General features: G+C 42.0%; 1 pseudogene; it reads left to right on the plus strand.

Moving 5' to 3' along the window:
* The first annotated feature begins 2207 nt into the window (after positions 1-2207).
* On the plus strand, positions 2208-19857 carry LOC120049114 (annotated as a pseudogene).
* Positions 19858-25168: the final 5311 nt, after the last annotated feature.

Consider the following 25168-nt stretch of genomic DNA (forward strand, 5'->3'; position numbering starts at 1 on the left):
CTGGTGTTGGATCTACAAATGTTTGTCACTCCTGTGTTTGTGTTACAGTAATGAGCCCTCATCTGTCCTGGAGTGTTGTAACTGGTTGAGGAGCTTAATGTTGAGCGCTAGAACTGCATCGTGGGAAATGTAATTTATAAACACCTTGCGGACCACCAGCCTAAATTGGGACCTGTCACCGGGAAACATCCAGTGGTGTGCAGATATTTCACCAGAGGACAACTTGGCATTTGACCAGGAAATGCAGCTGATGAGCCAGACAGACACTTCCTGGCCCACAACGGTTGGGTGATGTCAGATGACCCCCTGAGGAACTTTGCAGAGCCAGGTCAGCTGATAGTTCAGTAGTATTAGGTTCCAGGTCAGCTGATAGTTCAGTAGTATTAGGTTCCAGGTCAGCTGATAGTTCAGTAGTATTAGGTTCCAGGTCAGCTGATAGTTCAGTAGTATTAGGTTCCAGGTCAGCTGATAGTTCAGTGGTATTAGGTTCCAGGTCAGCTGATAGTTCAGTGGTATTAGGTTCCAGGTCAGCTGATAGTTCAGTGGTATTAGGTTCCAGGTCAGCTGATAGTTCAGTGGTATTAGGTTCCAGGTCAGCTGATAGTTCAGTGGTATTAGGTTCCAGGTCAGCTGATAGTTCAGTGGTATTAGGTTCCAGGTCAGCTGATAGTTCAGTGGTATTAGGTTCCAGGTCAGCTGATAGTTCAGTGGTATTAGGTTCCAGGTCAGCTGATAGTTCAGTGGTATTAGGTTCCAGGTCAGCTGATAGTTCAGTAGTATTAGGTTACAGGTCAGCTGATAGTTCGGTAGTATTAGGTTACAGGTCAGCTCATAGTTCGGTAGTATTAGGTTCCAGGTCAGCTGATAGTTCGGTAGTATAAGGTTCCAGGTCAGCTGCTAGTGCTGTTGTAACTGTGGCCTAGTTTCGTCCTATAATTGCCATATCCAGTCTATACCAAAAGGGGGTGGTAAAGATTGACCTTTTCCTGAGAAATGTGACTCTTTTTCGTTTTAGATATCATTGATATTTCTAACTCTTCTGTTTCATCCCTGTCTGTCTCTACCTTGTACCTGAGGGGAGAGCTGATCTGCTGGGGAGACAGCCTGAAGCTGTGCTGCTGAGGGGAGAGCTGACCTGCTGGGGAGACAGCCTGAAGCTGTGCTGCTGAGGGGAGAGCTGACCTGCTGGGGAGACAGCCTGAAGCTGTGTTGCTGAGGGGAGAGCTGATCTGCTGGGGAGACAGCCTGAAGCTGTGCTGCTGGGGGGAGAGCTGATCTGCTGGGGAGACAGCCTGAAGCTGTGCTGCTGAGGGGAGAGCTGATCTGCTGGGGAGACAGCCTGAAGCTGTGCTGCTGAGGGGAGAGCTGATCTGCTGGGGAGACATGAAGTAGTACACAGAGATCACGACCAAACAATTTACAGGCGTACGCCTGGACAACTGTCGCTTCGCTACACTTGCATGACCGAGATACAGCATGCTGATCTGACTGTAGATCCACACATTCATATCTGCATATCCTGGTGAATATTTTCCATGATACTCTTAAATTGAATGTACTGAGTATTACAGGTGTTACTAGGCCAACATTATCCTCTATTGCTAGGGGGAAAACGCTGAAGTCTTTCTAGAAAAGGGAACCCCTAGTCTTCCTGCCATCTTGTGTGAATGTGGAACATCTAGAGCGTTATGAAAAATTACCAATGCTGTCAAATAAATCTAAGTACATACAGTGCCGTGAAAGGGGGCAAATACTTTATCACAGCACAGTAGTGTTTAAGAACAAATTGTAGCCCCAGGATTCTTTACTGTGATGTGGTGGTCTCTGTAGGCGATGCTGGCACCAGCCAAGGCGGTCAGACCTAACCTGTATGTGATAGTCTGGTCAGAGGCCATGCTACTGCCATATCGTGGTGTAGGACTGTACGGGAACTGGACTAATGCATTGTCCTGACTGAGCATGATGCTAAATCTGTCTGTCTCTCCTGCTCTCTTTCTATTGGTCATCTTATTCCACTGCTTACTTTAAATCTCACATCTTTTGTAAAAAATCATTAATATACACGGAGTATACCAAACATTAGGAACACATCCCTAATATTGAGTTGTGCCCCCCCCCTCCCCTTTTTTGGGGGGGGGGGGGGCAATGCTGACTCTGATGCTTCCCACAGTTGTCAAGATGGCAGGAAGTCCTTTGGGAGGTAGAGCATTCTTTATACACACTGGAAACGGTTGAGTGTGAAAAACCCAGCAGCGATGCAGTTCTTGACACAAACCACTGTGCCTGGCACCTACTACCATACCCTGTTCAAAGGCACATAACAGGTGTTCTTAATATACAAAACATTAAGTGTATAACTATATTTTCCATTATCACCGGACTACCTTTGCACATTCACTTAAACATAAATTGATTTTGTTACTACATTTCCCAACATCCCTTTAACCGGGCTAATTCCCACCATTAACTTGTTTGTTGCCTGGTAATTGACATGTCCCCCTCCCCTCTGTATGTCGTTTTCATATTTACTTTATTTCTTGCCAAAGCCTGTACCCCTTCACTTTCCCTTTCCCATCTCTTGCCCTCTCCTCCTCTCTTGTCTCATATCTATCTCTTTCTATATCCTCTTCCCATCTCTCGCCCTCTCCTCCTCTCTTGTCTCATCTATCTCTTTCTCCCTTCCCCAACATTGCCTGTGTTGCATTGTGTGCCCTGGTCTGTGTATATGTGGTGTGGCTGTGTTATATGTAGTCCATGCTGGAGAGAGCTCGCAAGCTGAAGCCGGACCTGTGTATGGTGGCTGAGCTGTTCACGGGCAGCGAGGAGCTGGACAATGTCTTTGTCACTAGACTGGCCATTATCTCCCTCATCAGAGGTAAGAGCCTGGGAAATGCACAAATGGCACGTAATCTATAGCCTGACTGCCAGTCTATTTGTGAAATCATGCCAACTCCTTGACAATTAGGAAATGAGTTGAGCATTGGAGTTAACCAGAGCACATACAGATCTGGGACCAGGCTACATAATCTGGTAGAAATTGAAAAATAAGTGTTCACTGTTTCTGTTTTGCTTCAACAGTTGGGTATTGCCTTTGTTCATGGTATATTGATACACATGAAATTAAATACATCTGCAATTGATTGTCTCTTGGCTAAAAAGGACCGTTGGGGGTAATATTAGAATATTGGCTATAACCATTTGCCTGTTTTATCTAGTTGCTACAATAACAATCTCTATCTCTCTGTCTGTCTCTGTTCCTCAGAGGCCATGAGTGCAGGAGAGCGTCACGAGGAGGGCAGGCTGGTCTACACATTTGGTGGAGAGCCTGTGGGCTCGTTCGTTCAGCCCAGCCTCAGACGTCTAGTGCCCTCTATCGCCCATGCCATGTTCCTCGACGTTACCCATGACAACGATATGGTGCAATTCACAAACCTATCAACATAACTCCTTGTAACCCCTACTGCCTCTGATCTGGCAGAATCACTGTATTTGTGAATGCTGGAGTGTGCCCCTGTCTGTAAATTAAAAAAGCAAATTAAAATGGTGTTTGGTTTGCTTAATGTGAGGAATTTGATGTATAGCTTTTACTTTTACTCAAGTAAAACAAATGTAGTATTTTTTTCCACCACTGTACAAAATCTTTCAAAAAGAGGTGGTGGGTTCTGGAGGCCAGGACTGTGGAGAGGATCGGATCGCTGGGTCAAACCCGAAAGACAGGAACGGCATCAACAGTCTGCCTAAGCACACTGTAGACATCAGAGAACACATCCAGGTAACATGAAAACAGCACCATAGAATTACAACTTTACCTCCCAGCTAGGGTTACAGGCATGTCTCTATATGCCTGGCATGTGATTGTACACAATGGACAATTTTAGTTTATAAGACATGAGAACCTGGGGATTATTGTGTGATAATTAAGGGCTGTTCTTAGACCTGATGTTTTGTGCTTGGGTCACTTCAGTCTATACACATGTACATGAGTTATATTCCTTTTGTAAGGCACTGCTAGTACCATTATTTCTACTGGAACTGTCCAGCAACATGACAGCAAGATTGTGAAGCATGCTGACGTCACTGGTAAGGGCCGCAGTGAATTTGTTAAGCAGACTAAATTTGAACAGCTCACCCTGGTAGTGTGATATTGTTCAGGTAAGAATACACTGTCCTATTGATTGTCCCAGGTGCCCTATGTATCAAGTGTCAGAGTAGGAGTGTCCCGTGTGTCCATGTAATATGATCTAAATCAGCACGCCTACTCTGAGACAAATGATACACATGGCCTGTGGGTGACAAGTCATGGCTCATCCTATATAACTACTGCTGTACACTCCGTTTCTATTCATATACTGTCTATTCACATTACACACCAGACATACACTGAGTATACCAAACATGATATATGTATATATACACACACATATATACAGTACCAGTCAAAAGTTTGGACACCTACTCATTCAAGAGTTTCTTTATTTTTACTGTTTTCTACAATGTAGAATAATATTGAAGACATCCGTATTCATTCAGAATGCCGTATTCATTGACCTGGCCAAGGCTTTCGACTCTGTCAATCACCACATCCTCATCGGCAGACTCAACAGCCTTGGTTTCTCAAATGATTGCCTCACCTGGTTCACCAACTACTTCTCAGACAGAGTTCAGTGTGTCAAATCTGAGGGCCTGTTGTCCGGGCCTCTGGCAGTCTCTATGGGGGTGCCACAGGGTTCAATTCTTGGGTCGACTCTCTTCTCTGTATACATCAATGATGTCGCTCTTGCTGCTGGTGAGTCTCTGATCCACCTCTACGCAGACGACACCGCCTCTCCTTCCAGTTCTCTGCTGCCATTGACTGGAACGAACTACAAAAATCTCTGAAACTGGAAACACTTATCTCCCTCACTAGCTTTAAGCACCAGCTGTCAGAGCAGCTCACTGCACCTGTACATAGCCCATCTATAAATAGCCCAAACAACTACCTCTTCCCCTAATGTATTTATTTATTTTGCACGCAAGTATTTCTACTTCGCACACTCATCTACTGTCAAATCTACCATTCCAGTGTTTTAATTGCTATATTGTATTTACTTTGCCACCATGGCCTATTTATTGCCTTTACCTCCCTTATCTCAACTTATTTGCTCACATTGTATATAGACTGATTTTTCTACAGTATTATTGACTGTATGTTTGTTTTACTCCATGTGTTCTTATATGTGTCGAACTGCTTTGCTTTATCTTGGCCAGGTCGCAGTTGTAAATGAGAACCTGTTCTCAACTTGCCTACCTGGTTAAATAAAGGTGAAATATATATATATATATCTTTTTTAAACATCAAAACTATGAAATAACATATGGAATCATGTAGTAACCAAAAAAGTGTTAAACAAATCAAAAAGTATATTTGATATTTGAGATTCTTCAAAGTATCCTCCCTTTACCTTGACAGCTTTGCACACTGCATTCTCTCCAACAGCTTCATGAGGTAATCACCTGGAATGCATTTGTGGAATTTCTTTCCTTAATGCATTTGAGCCAATCAGTTGTGTTGTGACAAGGTAGGTTTGGTATACAGAAGATAGCCCTGTTTGGTAAAAGACCAAGTCCATATTATGGCAAGAACAGCTCAAATAAGCAAAGAGAAACGACAGTCCATCATTACTTTAATTAAGACATGGTCAGTCAATCCAGAACATTTCAAGAACTTTGAAAGTTTCTTGAAGTGCAGTCGCAAAAACCATCAAGCTTTATGACCCAGAGTTACCTCTGCTGCAGAATATAAGTTCATTAGAGTTACCAGCCTCAGAAATTGCAGCCCAAATAAATGCGTCACAGAGTTCAAGTAACAGACATCTCAACATCAACTTTTCAGAGGAGACCTCGTGAATCTACTACTAAAGGACACCAATAAGAAGCCAAGAAACATGAGAAATTGACATTAGACCGGTGGAAATCTGTCCTTTGTGGTGAGCAGGTGAACGGATGATCTCACGTGTAGTTCCCACTGGGAAGCATGGAAGAGGAGGTGAAATGGTGTAGGGGTGCTTTGCTGGTGACACGGTCAGTGATTTATTTAGCGTTCAAGGCACACTTAACCAGCATGGCTACCACAGCATTCTGCAGCGATACGCCATCCCATCTGGTTTACGCTTAGTGGGACTATCATTTGTTTTTCAACAGGACAATGACCCAACACACCTCCAGGCTGTGTAAGTGCAATTTGACCAAGAAGGAGAGTGATGGAGTGCTGCATCAGATGACCTGGCCTCCGCAATCACCCGACCTCAACCCAATTGAGATGGTTTGGGATGAGTTGGACCGCAGAGTGAAGGAAAAGCAGCCAACAAGTGCTCAGCATGTGAGAACTCCTTCAAAACTGTTGGAAAAGCATTCCAGGTGAAGCTGGTTGAGAGAATGCCAAGATTGTTCAAAGCTGTCATCAAGGCAAAGGGTGGCTACTTTAAAGAATCGAAAAATATATTTTGATTTAACACTTTTTTGGTTACTACATGATTCCAAGTGTGTTATTTCATAGTTTTGATGTCTTCACTGTTATTCTACAATGTAGAAAATAGTAAAAATAAATAAAAACCCTTGAATGAGTAGGTGTGTCCAAACTTTTGACTGGTACTGTATATAAATTCCGGAGACTGATATTACTCGTTCTGATATTTCTTAATTTCTTATTTCTTTAAAAACGTTTGGTATTATGTTTGTATAAGCATTTTGCTGCACCTGCGATAACATCTGCAAATTTGTGAATGCGACCAATACATTTTTATCTAATTTGAAGTAAAACTTACAGACTCTAGTAGTCTGTAACCCATGTTGTCCTCCCAGGACGAGTCTGGACCCCAAGTTCCAGGAGTAGGTGGGGGTTCTGAGGAGACATCTCGTCCACTTCTGTAATCACTACAAGACAGGTAGTGTGCTTGACGCCAACTCTCCAGCCGTACTCACTACTCCACTGGCAGTACAGTTACTCAACATGATTCTTTTACTTGGTTGTTTTTGTGATGAATCTCAGCCCATACAATATCTGACATATGCATTGCAGACATAGGGCCTATTCATTCACAAAATTAACTACCATAAGACTATGCTGTCTTCTACTGGTAAATGGTAATCTACCTCTTGAGCAAGCAGTAGACTTACAAACCTAACAAAACAAACCACATCACACACAATCTTTGCAGCTGTGTTGTATTGCATTGATTATGTACTGTTTACACTTGGTGTACAAAACATTAAGAACACCTGCTCTTTCCATGACAGACTGACCAGGTGAATCCAGGTGAAAGCTATGATCCTTTATTGATGTCACTTGTTAAATCCACTTTAGTCAGTGTAGATAAAGGGGAGGGGATAGTTTCAAAATATATTTTTTAAGCCTTGAGACAATTGAGACATGGATTGTGTATAGTATGTGTGACATTCAGAGGGTGAATGGGCAGGACAAAAGATTGAAGTGGCTTTGAACGGGGTGTGGTAGTAGGTATCAGGCACACTGGTTTGAATGTGTCAAACTACAACGTTGTTGGATTTTTCACCCTCAACAGTTTCCTGTGTATCAAGAATGGTCCACCATAGAAAGGACATCCAGCCAACTTGACGCAATTAGAGTCAACATGTGCCAGCATCCCTTTGGAACGCTTTCGACACCTTGTAGAGTCCATGTCCTGATGAACTGAGGCTGTTCTGAGGGCAAACGGGTGCAACTCAATATTAGGAAGGTGTTCCTAATGTTTTGTTCGCTCAGTGTTTTTTTTTAGACTGGTGGTGACTATAAACAAATACTGTTCTGCAGTTAAATGATATGTCTCGTGTTGTCCCTCCATGTGAGCAAGTGGTTCCAGGCTATGTTCACATATCCCTTGTACATCACTGGTTACCTGGTGCTGTGCTACTTTGACTCCATCATTGTTGGGGTCTATACAACCATCAATCAAATGTAAAACTGTCTTTAATGACAACTTGCTATTCCTATTCAGAAATAAAATTGAAAAATCTGAATTTGTCAACAAGACTAGTCATGACCAGAGTAAAAGAAATACTGCTGTTCTGAATTAACTTGAAAATGTTCCACAAACCTCTAAGTTCATGGACAGTCCTTCAGTTTATAATATTTGTGTGTTAAGCTTTATCCAGACTGGTTCCACCCTGGTGAAGCAGTTAGCTCTGGGCTCAGTACAGATGTGTGGTGTGGGCCTGCACCTGGCCATGTCCCTGCCTCCCTCGCACCCATGCTGCACGACGTGCCCTACTGTCTCAACGATATATCCAATGATAAAGAGCAGTGATGTGTTTCCCTGGCTGCAGGTAAGGCTTTCAATTCAGTCAAGTTCAATTTAAATCCAATTCATTACAACTTTATTTTTGCCCTTCTGGGTATGGAAAATCCCTCTGACTGTACTGTTACAGAGATACAGATACATCCACATAATGTTGCTCCCTTTCTTTCTCTTTCAGTTACTGGGTGGCCGATATTAATGTTTGTCTTTCTGGCACATTCAGGTTTCCCTCATTTTGCAGCTGGGATCTTCCGTTGCTGGAGCCGGGACAACTTCATCGTGCTGCGAGGTCTGATGCTGGTGACAGGAAGACATCTGGAGGCCAGTTATGTCTCACACTCTCAGCTCTCACCTATAAAGTTTCCATGTGCATGGAGAATAAAACTATCCATAAAAAGTAAGAAACTCCAGTGCACCTGTGATTTTGGATGCTGCCAAACAATTGAATGCATCTCACATAAACGTTTTGGTCAACAGACCTTTATCAGGGTTATACAGATGATTGCTTAAATTTATCTAATGGCTTATATCTGTCACTTTTTTCCACATAAACTTCATCCTGGTGTTCGCGGCAGCCTGAGGTGTGGCCTGAACCCCAACCTGCAGTGTCACAGGACTGGCACTCGCTATAACTGCCGTGACGCAGTGTGGTGGTGGCTGCAGTGCGTTCATGACTACTGCAACATGGTGCCTGACAGTGTCGACGTCCTCATGTTCCCTGTGGCCAGGATGTACCCCACAAACATGTCCAAGCCACAGCCTGCCGGAGCCTGGGTACACACACACACTTTTGTAGACAGTGTTCAATTTTACTTGTCTTTATTGACTGTACATATCAAAGTGGATTTGCAATGTCACTTCTGCAGATCCAGCCGCTGTATGATGTCATTCATGAAGCGATGACGCATCACATGCAAGGGGTGGAGTTCAGGGAGAGGAACGCTGGACCACAGATAGACCGCAACATGACAGATGATGGCACACAGGGCAGTAGCTACATATGCGGACACCGAGGTCTGGACTAAAAATGTTATTAAAAAATATATTTTGGACTCAACCTACTGTTGGGAGTTAGAATGGTAGAATACACAAGGTGCAGTTTTGAAACTTGGTTGTGCATCAGCAATTTCCCTCTTGTTATATGTGACTCATTGACAGGCATTCAATTAGCCCATGTCAGTTAACATTTTTGTTAAATTGGTCTAGTTAGTCTAGCCAGCTATCTAAATTTGTAGTAATCATGGCCGAATTACCAACCGTGAACACTGTGCACGTGCCCAGTTAATATGTAGCGGCTAATCATTTAGTTCTGAACAGAACCACTATTTTTTGTTATTTTTTCATTCCGTACCACTGTTCCGACTAGCAAAAAAAGTTCTAACCCGATCCAACCCCTAGTTGAACACACTGGCCTAGTTAAATAAAGGTAAAACATTTTTTACAAAAATTGGTTTATCTTTCCTTTCTGTTCCTTTTTTAACCTGTGAATTTTTATTTTTTACATTTAGCTCATTAAATTACTTCACCCATCACTGCTGATAAAGCAGGCATGCAAGTTATTTACATACGTGATGGACAGACAAGTGTAGCCTATGACTCAAGATGCGACTGAAATGTTATGGGTGGAGAGAGAGTTGAGGCTTGAAGCGCTGGGCATCTTGTTATGACATGCATTATCTTAATTGGGTCCACAGTATTATAACTAGGAGGAGCGGCTTCTATGAAAGAACTTTGAATGTCATTTGAGCTAGCTAGCTCACAGGCGTGTGTAAAAAGCGGCACCAGAATTTATAAACACATCTTACGTTTTTGTAGTTAGAAATCCAATGTGAAAGGTGATAACTAGGCCTATTGTATCCTTAACTACCATTGAAAAAAGTGAATCCATTCTTCTCTAGCTAATTAAAAATCTCTCCTATCTTCTGAACCACGCTTGTAACGTCAGTACAGTAGCCTATGGTAACGTCAGTACAGTAGCCTATGGTAACGGCAGTACAGTAGCCTATGGTAACGTCAGTACAGTAGCCTATGCGTTGGAGGGGGGAGGGGCAGGTAGCCTAAACACGCACACACGGGCAAAGATTTTCAGCTTGCAGGCAGATACTGGAATACATTTCTGAGTGACAGAGTGAGGGCTTTGCAGATGCACTTTGTTGCGTTTTTTTGTGGGACTAGGAACCTAAAGAACGTGATTAACCGGTTCCCATGTTTTAAAAATAATGGTTCTGTTCCGGAACAGTATGGACTACTTCGTTTCCATTTATGTTCCTTGAAAATGTTTGTTATTTTACAGTTTTCTGTTCCCTGAACCGGTTCCAACCCCTGATTGTTTAGCTAATAGGCTATGTGTTTTTAGATCGACTGAGGGGAATGAAGCTACAGCAACCAATGTGATAATGGTTGGGCTAATTTCTGCTTGTTTTTTCTGTTCTCCAAATTGCATTTTAGAGTTTTTCAATTGTATACAAATGCTGTAAATGAGCTTCAACTTTCTTAAAGTTCTTAAACACACACACAAGGTTTGTTCTTCTATCCTCGTGAGGACCTAAAATGTATTTCCATTCAAAATCCTATTTTCCCTAACCTTAACCCTAGCCCAAACCCTAAACCTAACACCTAACAACTAACGCATTACATTAACTCTAATTGTAACCCTAATCTTAAACCTAACCCCAAAACTAAAAATAGCCTTTGTCCTCATGGGGACATATGAAAGGATTTTCCTTGTTTTACTATCCTTGTGGGGACTTTGGGAGATTTTATGTCCCCACAAGGATAGAAGAACGAACACACACACGCATACACATACATTGCATCGCAGTGCTAGCTGTGCTACTAGAGATTCTGAGTTCGAGTCCAGACTCTGTCGCAGCCGTCCGCGACCGGGAGACCCATAGGGTGGCGCACAATTGGCCTAGCGTCGTCAGGTTTAGGGGAGGGTTTGGCCGGCAGGAATGTCCTTGTCCCATCGTTCACTAGCGACTCCTGTGGCAGGCCAGGTGCAGTGCACGCTGACACGGTTGCCAGGTGCACTGTGTTTCCTCTGACACATTGGTGCTGCTGGCTTCCGGGTTAAGTGGGCATTGTGCCAAGAAACAGTGTGGCTCTCGACCTTCGCCTCTTCTGAGTCCTTACGGGAGTTGCAGCAATGGGACATGACTGTAACTACCAATTAGATACCACAAAATTGTGGAGAAAACAGAGTAAAAATGAATTAATAAATAAACACATACAGTGCCTTCAGAAAGTATTCAGACCCCTTGATTTTCCCCCACATTTTGTTACATTACAGCCTTATTCTAAAATGGATTAAAACATAATACTCCTCAGTAATCTACTACACACAATACCCCACTATGACAAAGTGAAAACAGGTTTTTAGAAATTTTGGCAAATTTATTAAAAATAAAAATCATAAATACCTTATTTACATAATTATTCAGACCCTTTGATATGAGAGTCGAAATTGAGCTCAGGTGCTTATTGTTTTCATTGATCATCTTTGAGATGTTTCTACAACTTGATTGGAGTCCACCTGTGGTACATTCAATTGATTGTATATGATTTGGAACCTGTCTATGTAATGTCCCACTGTTGACCGTGCATGTCAGAGCAAAAATCAAGCCATGAGGTCGAAGGAATCCGTAGATGTCCGAGACAGAATTGTGTCGAGGCACAGATCTGGAGAAGGTTACAAACAATGGCCTCCATAATTCTTAAATGGAAGAAGTTTGGAACCACCCGGCCAAACTGAGCAGTCGGGGGAGAGGGGCCATGGTCAGGGAGGTGACCAAGAACCCAATGGTCACTCTGACAGAGCTCTAGAGTTCCTCTGTGGAGATGGGAGAACCTTCCAGAAGGACAACCATCTCTGCAGCACTCCACCAATCAGGCCTTTATGGTAGGGTAGCCAGACGGAAGCCACTCCTCAGTAAAAGGCACGTGACAGCCCACTTGGAGTTTGCCAGAAGGAACCTAAAGACTCTCAGACCATGAGAAACAAGATTATCTGGTCTGATGAAACCAAGATTGAACTCTTTGGCCTGAATGCCAAGCGTCACGTCCGGAGGAAACCTGGCACCATCCTTTCGGGGAAGCATGGTTGTGGCAGCATCATGCTGTGGGGATGTTTTTCAGTGGCAGGGACTGGGAGACTAGTCAGGATCGAGAGAAAGATGAACAGAGCAAAGTACAGAGACATCCTTGATGAAAACCTGCTCCAGAGGACTCAGGACCTCAGACTGGGCAAAGGTTCACCTTCCAACAGGACAACGACCCTCACAGCCAAGACAACGCAGGAGTGGCTTTGGGACAAATCTCTGAATGTCCTTGAGTGGCCCAGCCAGAGCCCGGACTTGAACCCGAGCGAACATCTCAGGAGAGACCTGAAAAAAGCTGTGCGGCAACGCTCCCCATCCAACCTGACAGAGCTTGAGAGGATCTGCAGAGAAGAATGGGAGGAACTCCCCAAATAAAGATGTGCCACGCTTGTAGGGTCATATCCAAGAAGACTTGAGGCTGTCATCGCTGTCAAAGGTGCTTCAACAAAGTACTGAGTAAAGGGTCTGAATACTTATAATATATTTCTATATATATTTTTAAAATAAATGAGCAAAAATGTCTAAACCTCTTTTTACTTCTTAATTGGTTATTGTGTGTAGATTGAGAGAGAAAAAAACGATTTAATCATTTTTAGAATACGGCTGTAACGTAACAAAATGTGAAAATAGTCAAGGGGTCTGAATAGTTTCCGAAGTTTTTTTCATTAACTTAAGAGTATGTTTCATTTACAGATGCAGGGTTGATCAGCTTTTTTCTTTTTCTCATGACTTGGTTGTCTTTCCCCACCAGGGTTTAATGTTAAGGTCAGGGTGAATGAAGACTGGGTTTGTCTATTGAGGAAATTGTTTTAACTGTGGGACATGGATGGACAAGATGGGAGAGAGTGACAAAGCTCAAAGGAATCCCAGCTACACCTACACCATTGGAACACAGGAGTGATGGTTGCTGATAATGGGCCTCTGTACGCCTATGTAGATATTTCATAAGAAATCAGCCGTTTCTAGCTACAATAGTCATTTACAACATTAACAATGTCTACACTGTATTTCTGATCAATTTGATGTTATTTTAATGGACAAAAAATTTGCTTTTCTTTCAAAAACAAAGACAATTCTAAGTGACCCCAAACTTTTGAACGGTAGTGTATCTGTTTTGTTCTTAGTCGTAATATCTCTTTGCCCTGTGAAGAGTGGAACAGGAGGATCCAGCAGAACTTTGAGATGTTCTATCCCACTGGAATTATACGTTGAATCGACTTCTGTGCCCAGTGTGATGTGTCTCACAACCTTCAGGATCCCAATGAGAAACATCCAGACCTGGTGCACAAGAGAGGCATCTACAAGAACTGCCACCCGTCCCTGGTGTGACTAGCAGCTAAGGCCTAACTTTGCTATCGCCATTGTGGTGGTAAGCACTGTTCCTTTTTACTGCCTCAGCCTTGTAGCTAACGTCCTAGTGTCCTGTCCAGGGAAAATACTTCTACATCAAACTGCCTCATGCTAAATAAACAAGAAGATAGGCCCCTACCCTATGGGCCACTCTGGCTCTGTTAAGGCATACTTAGCTACGTCATTAGTATTGTAAAGGCTAGTCAGTACTCTGGATAACCCTAACACTATAAAGGGGGTTTTATGTTTCCATTGCACCAACATTTTTCTGAATAAGAGGTCACCACTTGGCACAAAATCAGACCCTGCATTTGTCAGCACAGGCTTTAGAAATTGGAAGAAGTTTTCAGCTCATGCTAAAAGTCACTCCCATTGCCACTCGGGTACAGTGAATGCACAAGAATCACAATTCTTACAAATTCACCGGAAATAACAATTTCACAGCTATTTTTTTTTAAATCACCAGAACCTATTGACCCTGACCCTCCCAATATGCAACACAAAGTTACGCCCTTGCATCAACATCACACCAAACATACACAGAACATGGTTGCCATGTATCATGGTGCCGGAGAAGATGGCTGACGATTTACGTGCTCCTAACCAAATGTGTTTAATTTTCTTCGTTTTTTTGCATTGTTTGTAACTTATTTTTGAACTTATTCTGTACATAATGTTGCTGCTACCAACGAACCATCAAACAGGCAAAGCGTCAGTACAGGACAAAGATTGAATTGTACTACACCGGCTCTGAAGCTCGTCGGATGTGGCAGGGCCTGCAAACCATTACAGACTACAGAGGGAAGCACAGCCGAGAGCTGCCCAGTGACACGAGCCTACCAGACAAGCTTAACTACTTCTATGCTCGCTTTGAGGCAAATAACACTGAAACATGCATGAGAGCCCCAACTGATCCAGACGACTGTGTGTTCATGGTCTCTGCAGCCGATGTAAGTAAGACCTTTAAACAGTTCAACATTCACAAGGCCGCAGGGCCAGACGGATTACCAGGACGTGTATTGCGAGCATACACTGACCAACTGGCAAGTGTCTTCACTGACATTTTCAACCTCTCCCTCTCCGAGTCTGTAATACCAACATGTTTTAAGCAAACCACCATACTCCCTGTGCCCAAAAACACCAAGGTAACCTGCCTCCGAGCTTAAGGCACTACAGAGGGTAGTGTGTACGACCTAGTACATCACTGGGGCCAGGCTTCCTGCCATCCAGGACCTTTATACAAGGCGTTGTCAGAGGAAGGCCCTACAAATTGTCAAACTCCAGCCACCCTAGTCATAGACTGTTCTCCCTGCTACCGCACGGCAAGCGGTATCGGACCGCCAAGTCTAGGTCCAAGAGGCTTCTAAATAGCTTCTACCCCCAAGCCATAAGACTCCTGAACATCTAATCAAATGGCTACCCAGACTATTTGCGTTGCCCCCCCTCTGTTACGCCTCTGCTACTCTCTGTTATTATCTATGCATAGTCACTTTAATAACTCTACCTAAATGTACATATTACCTCAATTACTCCATCTAACTGGTGCCCCGCACATTGACTCTGTACCGGTACCCCTGTATATAGTCTCGCTATTGTTATTTTACTGTTGCTCTTTAATTACTTGTTCCTGTTATTTGTATTTTTTAAACTGCATTGTTGGTTAGGGGCTTGTAAGTAAGCATTGCACTGTAAGGAGTTGTATTCGGCGCATGTGACTAATAACATTTGATTTGATTTGATGTTCTCAGAATCAAATCAAATTTTATTGGTCACATACACATATTTAGCAGATGATTTTGCGGGTGTAGTGAAATGCTTGTGTTCCTTGCTCCAATAGTGCAGTATTATTTAACAATTCACAACAATACACACATCTAAAACGATGGAATTGAGAAATATATAAATATTTGGACGAGCAATGTCCGAGTGGCATTGACTAAAATACGATAGAATACAGTGGTATTATACATATGAAATGAGTAAAACAGTATGTAAACATTATTAAAGTGACTAGTGTTCAGTTTATTAAGGTTACCAGTGATTCCATGTCTATGTACATAGGGCAGCAGGCTCTAAGGTGCAGGGTTGAGTAACCGGGTGGTAGTCGGCTAGTGATGGCTATTTAACAGTCTGATGGCCTTGAGATAGAAGCTGTTTTTCAGTCTCTCGGTCCCAGCTTTGATGTAAATTTCATCAACGTCACACCAGACATGTTTCATGGGAACGTGTCCAATGACATTTAAAACACAGGACATTCTGTCATGGTCTCCTGGAGGTTTTTGTCTAGTTCCCAGCTTGTTCCAGGGACGTCCCTAAAGACATTTTTAGGACATTGCCTGATGGTCCTAAAGAAACGTTCTCCAAAAAAGAAAAACTTTACACACCACCCCTTATTACTGTTGCCAGCCCATCAAGGTCCTGATTGGTGAACCACTGATCTATTTACAGCTCTTTGTCTGTTGACAAGGTTAGCGACACCCACACGCAGTGCTTTTAACTTACATTGTTTTCAACTTACATATTTGACACACATGATTACATTGTCTATGTTCATTTATACAGTAAATATTATTCATCATGTTCTCAACTGGGACTCACAATCTCTTGGTTCACGACATTCCGTTCTTGCTACGCCACTATGCCGGTGTCAGTTATCAGTTAATCTAACTAATCTCTCATCTTTGATTTACTTATTTCAGCAATTTGGGGATTTTCTGTGTAGTTGTCTAATGTTTGTGGGGCATATTACTGTGTTTTAATGTTGCTCCTGAATCACTATGATAAATACAATATGTTTTTCTCGAGTGTACTTTTAACAGAGCTGAGATTTACTTGCAATGCATGTGAAATCAATCACTGACAAATACATGGTGGCGTAGCAGGAATATGATAATGCCGTAAACCAAGAGGTTGTGAGTTCAAATCCCAGGTGAGGACATGTTTAATAATAATGACTGTATGTATGAACATGCACAACATAATCATGTATGTCAAAGTGTGTCATATACTGTATGTATGTTGAAAGCACTGTTTGTGGGTGTCCTGAACATTGCCAACATGCAAAGAGTTGTTAAAGTGGCAATCAGATGTAGAAACAATAACAAAGTGATTTCCCCATCCCTGATTCAGTAAAAAGCTGAGTTATAGGGCTGGAGTTCTCCCAAATTCATAAACAGTGATATGGAAGCAAGGACTGATCATCCATGATATCAAAATCATAGGTTTAACCATGTTTTGAGGCTAGATAGTGTTTGTTTACATTTTCTTTGTTTGCAAACATTGAAATAAAACAGGTTTATTTTTGGGGTTCTCATGGGTACGACAGTTGAACTAAGTACATGAGGCATTTATAAGTTATATTCTTCAAGAATCAATGGGTACATATCATAAATGTATACGTCCAAAAATTGATGTAGCAACTAAGGATTGCCGCTTTAATGGATCAGTGGTGCACCTACCAGGGCCTTGATGGGCTCAGCAACAGTAACAAGGGATGGTGTGTAAGGAAACAAGTTTTAATTGGGAGAACATTTCTTTGGGACCATCAGGTGAACATCAGTCTTCAGGGATGTCCCAGGAACAAGCTGAGAACTAGACAAAAAGCTCTAGGGGACCATGAGAGAATGTCCTGTGTTTTAAATGTTCTTGGACACAGGAATGTTCTTCCAATGAAACATATCGTTCTCCAAACCCTCAGAAAGCTGAACACATGAATGTTCTTGCAACATCCCATGAAACATGTCTGGAACAGTAATATTTTATAGAATGAAAACATGGTAACCATGTTATGGGTAACTTCTGTTTGACATGAAGGGAGTGTCTCTACTTTTTTTGTTGCCCCCCCCCCACACATACATTTTTTCAAGAGAAATGTGTTGCCTTGGCAAACACACTTTCAGTTTAGTGGGCAGTGTTAACTATGAACCCTGATTCCAGAAACAAGCAATCAAAAAAACTGTAATATTTGTTGTGATATCAGGCCTATGTAACGAATGGTGAGACTACTTTCTTAATAGATGACAAATTATACCGTTTTGAGAAAGGTACTCTAAGTTGCAAGTGATGCAACTGCCATACCTGGCCTGAAGTAAGTTCTGGCCTGGTGCACCAACCGTAATGTCATGTTAGGCCTACAGTGTGTTCACAACCATGATAAACCAATAGCATGTGTACTTAGTGATAATGAATATACAGACTTCGCTGCGGATTCTGGTAGAGAACACGCTGTAGGCCTAACATCACTGTCATGTGAGGCCTACAGCGTGTTGTATGCGAAGCTATTGCAAATAACAGTTTAGAGGGTGTTAGTTAATTTTGCTAAATAAATCTTCTCATTAATGACAAATTATACTGTTTTGATGTAGTGATTTTAATTTTGAGATGGGTATTTTAAGCTTTGATGGTGTTAGTGCATTTTGCAAGAGAAATGTGTTGTTTTGGCAAACCCACTTCAGTTTAGTGGGCTGCGTTAGTTTGTCTCGATTCATTGAATGCTCAAGGAAACTGCAATCCACATGAGCAAAACTGGGATCCAAATAACTGTATAGCCAGTTAGCCTAGTAATTTCTGATTATCACACTAAATGCAAATGCTAAACAGTTTTTTTTAACATTATATGTAACTATCACAAGACAGTTTTTGCAAAACAGTGGAACCACATGAGACACAAACAGCAATTGTCCAAAAATATTTTTGATCTTTATCGACCAACATGTAAACTCCATTTGCATAATTGTTAACCTAGGCCTACCCCGGCCAAACCCTAACCCGGACTGGGCCAATTGTACACTGCCCAATGTGACTCCCAATCAAGGCTGGTTGTGATACAGACTGGAATCGAACCAGGGTCTGTAGTGACGCCTTTAGCACTGTGATGCAGTGCCTTAGACCGCTGTGCCACTCGGGAGCCCAAGTTGCATTGGGCAGAATATCAGATCTCACAACGATTGGAGGAGTGTTTAACATTACCAGTGTATCACCAATACTCAGATTATCATTATTTAGAGACCCCCCCCCAAAGTTGGACTTTTATTGCCTAGAGGGGAGCTCATGTCTCATTCGCACCCTGATTACAGGTAACATTACAAAAATGTTCTCTCTCCCTAGAATTGTTAGCTGGGATGTCTGTACCTTGTCCCTCTCTGTGTTCTCCAGGCTCCAGAGCTGTTCACAGTGGATAGAGTCTGGGGAGGCACTAGAGATGGCAGAGCAGAAGCTACTCAGTCCCCTGGGAATGAAGACGTTGGTCCCCTGGGAATGAACACTACTTATGACCAGGACCCATAGGGAATAGGGTATAATTTCAGACACAACCACTGACATATTTCATCCACACATTCACATACAGTACATCATTCTTCTTGTGTTGTTGCTTTATTTAGACACATCAGATCAGGATAGAAAGGTGAAAGATAGAGAACAAACAGTTGTAAAATTGACAGCGTAACAAAGATTCGCTCCCCAGCAATAGTCAGGAGACGTCTGTGTTACTCACTAGACTAGACCCATCTCTTGCACCACACTCAGACTTTCATTCTTAACCCACAGTTAACATATCTATTTCCTTTCCCCTCATGAAGTGACATGAAGTACCGTGGTGTCTATGATACCGCTCTGGATAGCGAGGATTTCAATGTCGCTAAGGGCTTCAAGTACCACTAAGGATCCGTTAACGCATTTACAGCCCACATAAACATTTCTTAATAGCTAGGAACTGTAGTTTTCCAAGAAGATGGGAGATCTAAGACAAGACTGCTAACCTAGTGAAGAGGAGGCTTCACATCCACTTGGAGAGGTAAGACACAAGCCAAAGAATGGAAGTGACCGCACATACTATAACGTTCTCAATTGTTTAAACGGTAAGTGACCAAAATGGTCACACGATGGAATAATGTTATTTTTGAGTCAGAAGTACATTACATTTTTCCATTGTTTCACTCAATTGTTATGGTTGATTGTAATTGTCACATAATCAATATTTTCTCTTATCACCTACCAGATTATCTTGGAAGGGTCTACTTGAGCTGACCAATGACAATGGCCAGTACTGTCCCTTCAGCTGTGAGACCCAGGCCTGGTCTATCACCACCTTACTGGAGGTCCTACAAGATCTGTAGATGGAAAATATTTTCTCCTCTTTTATTTTCTACTTTTCTCTTCCCAACACATTACAGTTTCAGCCTCCCAGTTTTCAAAAATATTTCACTTATGACAGTATTTTCAGTGAAGACATTTGAAACATTATCTCATACTCCATAGCTGGAACCCTGTGTCTATCTAAAAAAAAACTGCCTTTAACAACATAAGAAACCTCTAAACCCCTCAAACTCTGTTACATTTGGATATTATGCCAATGTGTGTTTTTATAAATGTGGCTTGCATGGTCAATGTAGGCCTAGTCAATACTTCTTGAATTGCTTTGAAATCTTGTAGACTATAATAATACTTTAGAAGTACTTTTTTCTTAATTCTGCACTCATCCCTGCAAGGGTGAATTGCCCTTCTTCCAGTTCTAAATGCTGTCTCATACTGTAGCCTGTATATTTTTGCCTTCATGACTGATGAGACAAACTGTGAATCAGAAATATCAAATATTTTGTGAAAATCTATAAATCCACATGTTACACCACCGACCACTTTAATAAAAAATAACACATTTTTGTTCCAGTTTAAACTTGTATGCATAATACCAGTAGAAATAATCCTCTTGCTGTTTTCTGCATAGTCATGATGATTCAGCCCCTTTTTTTCTGCATAGTCATGATGATTCAGCCCCTTTTTTTCTGCATAGTCATGATGATTCAGCCCCTCTTTTCTGCAAAGTCATTGTATATTCATCCTCTTACTGGAATCTCCAACACATTGTTATTAGATACTGGTAGTGGCATTGTCCAATGTGTTGATGTTTTTCTTCGCCCATTTAGGTGTGGAAAAAAAGGAGACGCACATCATCTTAGTCACACACACAACATGCCTTAAACACACACACACACCACAAAGAGGGGGGAAGATCGTGGGAAAAACACAGTCTGATGTACAGAACACTGCACAGGCATTATAAACAACCTCACCTGCACATCTTTATTCATCACACACATTCCTGAGTGAACCACAACCGCTCAACCACGCCTCCCCACACATCGAACCAGTCACTAACACAAATAAACACACTTAAACACCTGCACGTACATCATCAACACACACTCCTGAGTGAACGAAATCCGCCAAACCACACCCAGACACGCATCGGAACACCTGACCTACTTAACGTACACTACCGTTCAAAGGTTTGGGGTTTGGGGTTAAAATAACATCCAATTGATCAGAAATACAGTGCAGACACTGTTAATGTGGTAAATGACTATTGTATCTGGAAAATGCTGATTTTCTAATGGAATATCTACATAGGCATACAGAGGCCCATTATCAGCAACCATCACTCCTGTGTTCCAATTGCACGTTGAGTTAGCTAATCCAAGTTTATAATTTTAAAAGGCTAATTGATCATTAGAAAACCCTTTTGGAATTATGTTAGCACAGCTGAAAACTGTTGTTCTGATTAAAGAAGCAATAAAACTGGCCTTCTTTAGACTGGTTGAGTATCTGGAGCGTCAGCATTTGTGGATTCGATTACAGGCTCAAAATGGCCAGAAACAAAGGACTTTCTCTGAAACTCGTCAGTTTATTCTTGTTCTGAGAAACGAAGGCTATTCCATGTGAGAAATTGCCAAGAAACTGAAGATCTTGTACAATGCTGCATACTACTCCCTTCACAGAACAGCACAAACTGTCTCTAACCAGAATAGAAAGAGGAGTGGGAGGCCCCGGTACACAACTGAGCAAGAGGACAAGTACATTAGAGTGTCTAGTTTGAGAAACAGATGCCTCACAAGTCCTCAACTGGCAGCTTCATTAAATAGTACCCGCAAAACACCAGTCTCAACGTCAACAGTGAAGAGGCGACTCCGAGATGCTGGCCTTCTAGGCAGAGTTGCATAGAAAAAGCCATATCTCAGACTGGCCAATAAAAAGTAAAGATTAAGATGGGTAAAATAACACAGACACTGGACAGAGGAACCCTGCCTAGAAGGCCAGCATCCCAGAGTCACCTCTTCACTGTTGACATTGAGACTGGTGTCTTAATATAACCTCGGCTCCAGGCTTCACTCATTGTCTTTCTATTGTCACTGATGGGAAAGGTAGGGGCTTCAGCACTTGTGTCCTAATCTCGTTCACCATACACTTACTGGTTACTTGGCATCTATTGGGTTCCCCAAAAGGTTCTGCCTGGAACCAAAAGGGGTTCTTTAAAGTTTCCTACAGGGACAGCCGAAGAACGATTTTGGTTCTAGATTTGACCTTTTTTTCTACTATTGGAAGTTGATATAAAGTGAACAATAATGTTATTTCAACAATTCATGTTCAATACCCTTTAGTGACATATTTTGAACTGATAGTAGATCAATTATATTTAAATGTTTGTAGGCTATAAAATATATATTTTATATGGCCATCTAAATGGTTATAAAGGGTTAATTAATAATAATCTATTTCTGTTTTACTTTATTATTGTAATAAGTCCATCTGAAGCTCTGTGAGATGGAAAGATGCCATGTCTGAAGTAGGCTATCTGTGAGGGAGAGGCATTGGACTCTTTTGAATGTGTATGAAAGTTATTTCTTCAGAGCAAGCGTGTTTGTATGTTTTGTATTCATCAACATTCAAATCCTTCCACAGCCTACTCAGCGCTTACTATCAGTCCCAACCGTAAGCAGTTAATTGTTTAAGTATTTTATTTGTCTTAATTTTGAGTAGCTAAGTTTTGTATGGCAGGTCACACTCCAGGTGTACCTGATTAGTTAATTGCTCAAGCCACAGTATAAAACCAGTGTTTTTAGAATGTTCTAATCTAGAAGGTCCATGTCTGAAAGGTTAGATGTTGTTTTATCACATGATACTGCCATTTAGTTTTGTTTTATCGTTTTTGCTAAATGAAAGCTGCAATATGTAACTTTATAGAGTTATAGATCAGACATTCTCATTGAAAGCAAGTCTAAGAAGTTGTAGATCTGTTCTATGTGAGCAATTTCTATGCTTCCCATTCTTAAGTTTCGTTTTCGTGTCTTTTACTTTTGGTTTTGTTCCACAGCTTCAAACAGATGAAAATACAATATTTTTGGTTACTGAAAATATATTTCACAGTGGTTTAGATGGTACAATGATTCTGTACACCAGGGGTATTCAACTCTTACCCTACGAGGTCCGGAGCCTGATGCTTTTCTGTTCCAACTGATAATTAATTGCACACACCTGGTGTCCCAGGTCTAAATCAGTCCCTGATTAGAGGGGAACAATGACAAAATGCAGTGGCACTGGCTTCGAGGTCCGGAGTTGAGTTTGGGGCTCTACACCTGCTTGTTTTGTCACATAAACTGAAATTCGACAAACAATTTAAAAAAATTGCAACCAGGAAATGGCGAAGAGATTTCTGCACCTTTAAGTATTTAAAAAAAAAAACGTTTTACCTTCAATGTACTTTTTAAGCCTTTAAGTCACGTGTCAAACTCATTCCACGGAGGGCCGAGTGTCTGTGGGCTTTCGATCCACCCTTGTACTTGAATGATGAATTAAGGTCACTAATTAGTAAGGAACTCCCCTCACCTGGATGTCTAGGTCTTAATTGAAATGAAAAAAACAAAATCCCGCAGGCACTCAGCCCTTCGTGGAATGAGTTTGACACCCCTGCTTTAAGTGCTCAAGGCTACAGCCAGCTTTGTCAAACTAGCTATCCAGGGCCCGGTTTCCCAAAAGCATCTTAAGGCTAAGTACATTTACATTTACATTTAAGTCATTTAGCAGACGCTCTTATCCAGAGCGACTTACAAATTGGTGCATTCACCTTATGATATCCAGTGGAACAACCACTTTACAATAGTGCATCTAACTCTTTTAAGGGGGAGGGGGGGGGGGGTAGTACATCGTAGGCGCATTGTTAAATCTCCGAGCTGTTTCCCAAAACCATTTTTTTGCACTTGAAAACGACCGTAATCTAACACCTGTCTCAGACCGCTTGTAGAACAGCTAAGTGGGTTGTTAGATGCTTTTTTGCCCTCGTGCGTCACTTTATAAACAGAAGATCTCCGCTAAATATAGAATTACATGGTTTATCTGCCTCCTGTGACACCAATAACTTCAAAACAAGGTTGACTACAAATTCAAGGTTGCGATGTCTTTGCAATTGATACAAACAAGCGAAATATAAAAAGATGCCTCAAATTAAAACTGAGATGACGCATTAAAATATACTATACAGTAGGCTATAGGCCTATTTCAATGGCTACCCCTACCCCGGTCAACAGCTCTGCACCCCCCACAGCAACTTGCCCAAGCATCCCCCATTTCTCCTTCACCCAAATTCAGATAGTATCTGAAAGATCTGCAAAATCTGGATCCCTACAAATCAGCTGGGCTAGACAATCTGGACCCTCTCTTTCTAAAACTATCAGCCTCAAATGTTGCAACCCCTATTACTAGCCTGTTCAACCTCTCTTTTGTATCGTCTGAGATCCCCAAAGATTGTTAAGCTGCCGCGGTCATCCCCTCTTCAAAGAGGGAGACACTAGACCCAAACTATTACAGACCTATATCTATCCTACCCTGCCTTTCCAAGGTCTTCGAAAGCCAAGTTAACAAACAGATCACTGACCATTTCGAATCCCACCGTACCTTCTCCGCTATGCAATCTGGTTTCCAAGCTGGTCATGGGTGCACCTCAGCCACGCTCAAGGTCCTAAACGATTTCATAACCGCCATCGATAAGAGACAATACTGTGCAGCCGTATTCATCGACTTGGCCAAGGCTTTCGACTCTGTCAATCACCGAATTCTTATCGGCAGACTCAACAGCCTTGGTTTCTCAAATGACTGCCTCGCCTGGTTCACCAACTACTTCTCAGATAGAGTTCAGTGTGTCAAATCGGAGGGCCTGTTGTCCTGACCTCTGGCAGTCTCTATGGGGGTGCCACAGGGTTCAATTCTCGGGCCGACTCTTTTCTCTGTATACATCAATGATGTCGCTCTTGCTGCTGGTGATTCTCTGATCCACCTCTATGCAGACGGCATCATTCTGTATACTTCTGGCCCTTCTTTGGACACTGTGTTAACTAACCTCCAGATGAGCTTCAATGCCATACAACTCTCCTTTGTGGCCTTCAACCGACGGTTCTGACTTAGAATATGTGGACAACTACAAATACCTAGGTGTCTGGTTAGACTGTAAACTCTCATTCCAGACTCACATTAAGCATCTCCAATACAAAATGAAATCTAGAATCAGTTTCCTATTTTGCAACAAAGCATCCTTCACTCATGCTGCCAAACATACCCTCGTAAAACTGACTATCCTACCGATCCTTGACTTCGGCGGTG

The sequence above is a fragment of the Salvelinus namaycush genome, chromosome 6, assembly GCF_016432855.1.
Source record: "Salvelinus namaycush isolate Seneca chromosome 6, SaNama_1.0, whole genome shotgun sequence".
Classification (NCBI taxonomy): domain Eukaryota; kingdom Metazoa; phylum Chordata; class Actinopteri; order Salmoniformes; family Salmonidae; genus Salvelinus; species Salvelinus namaycush.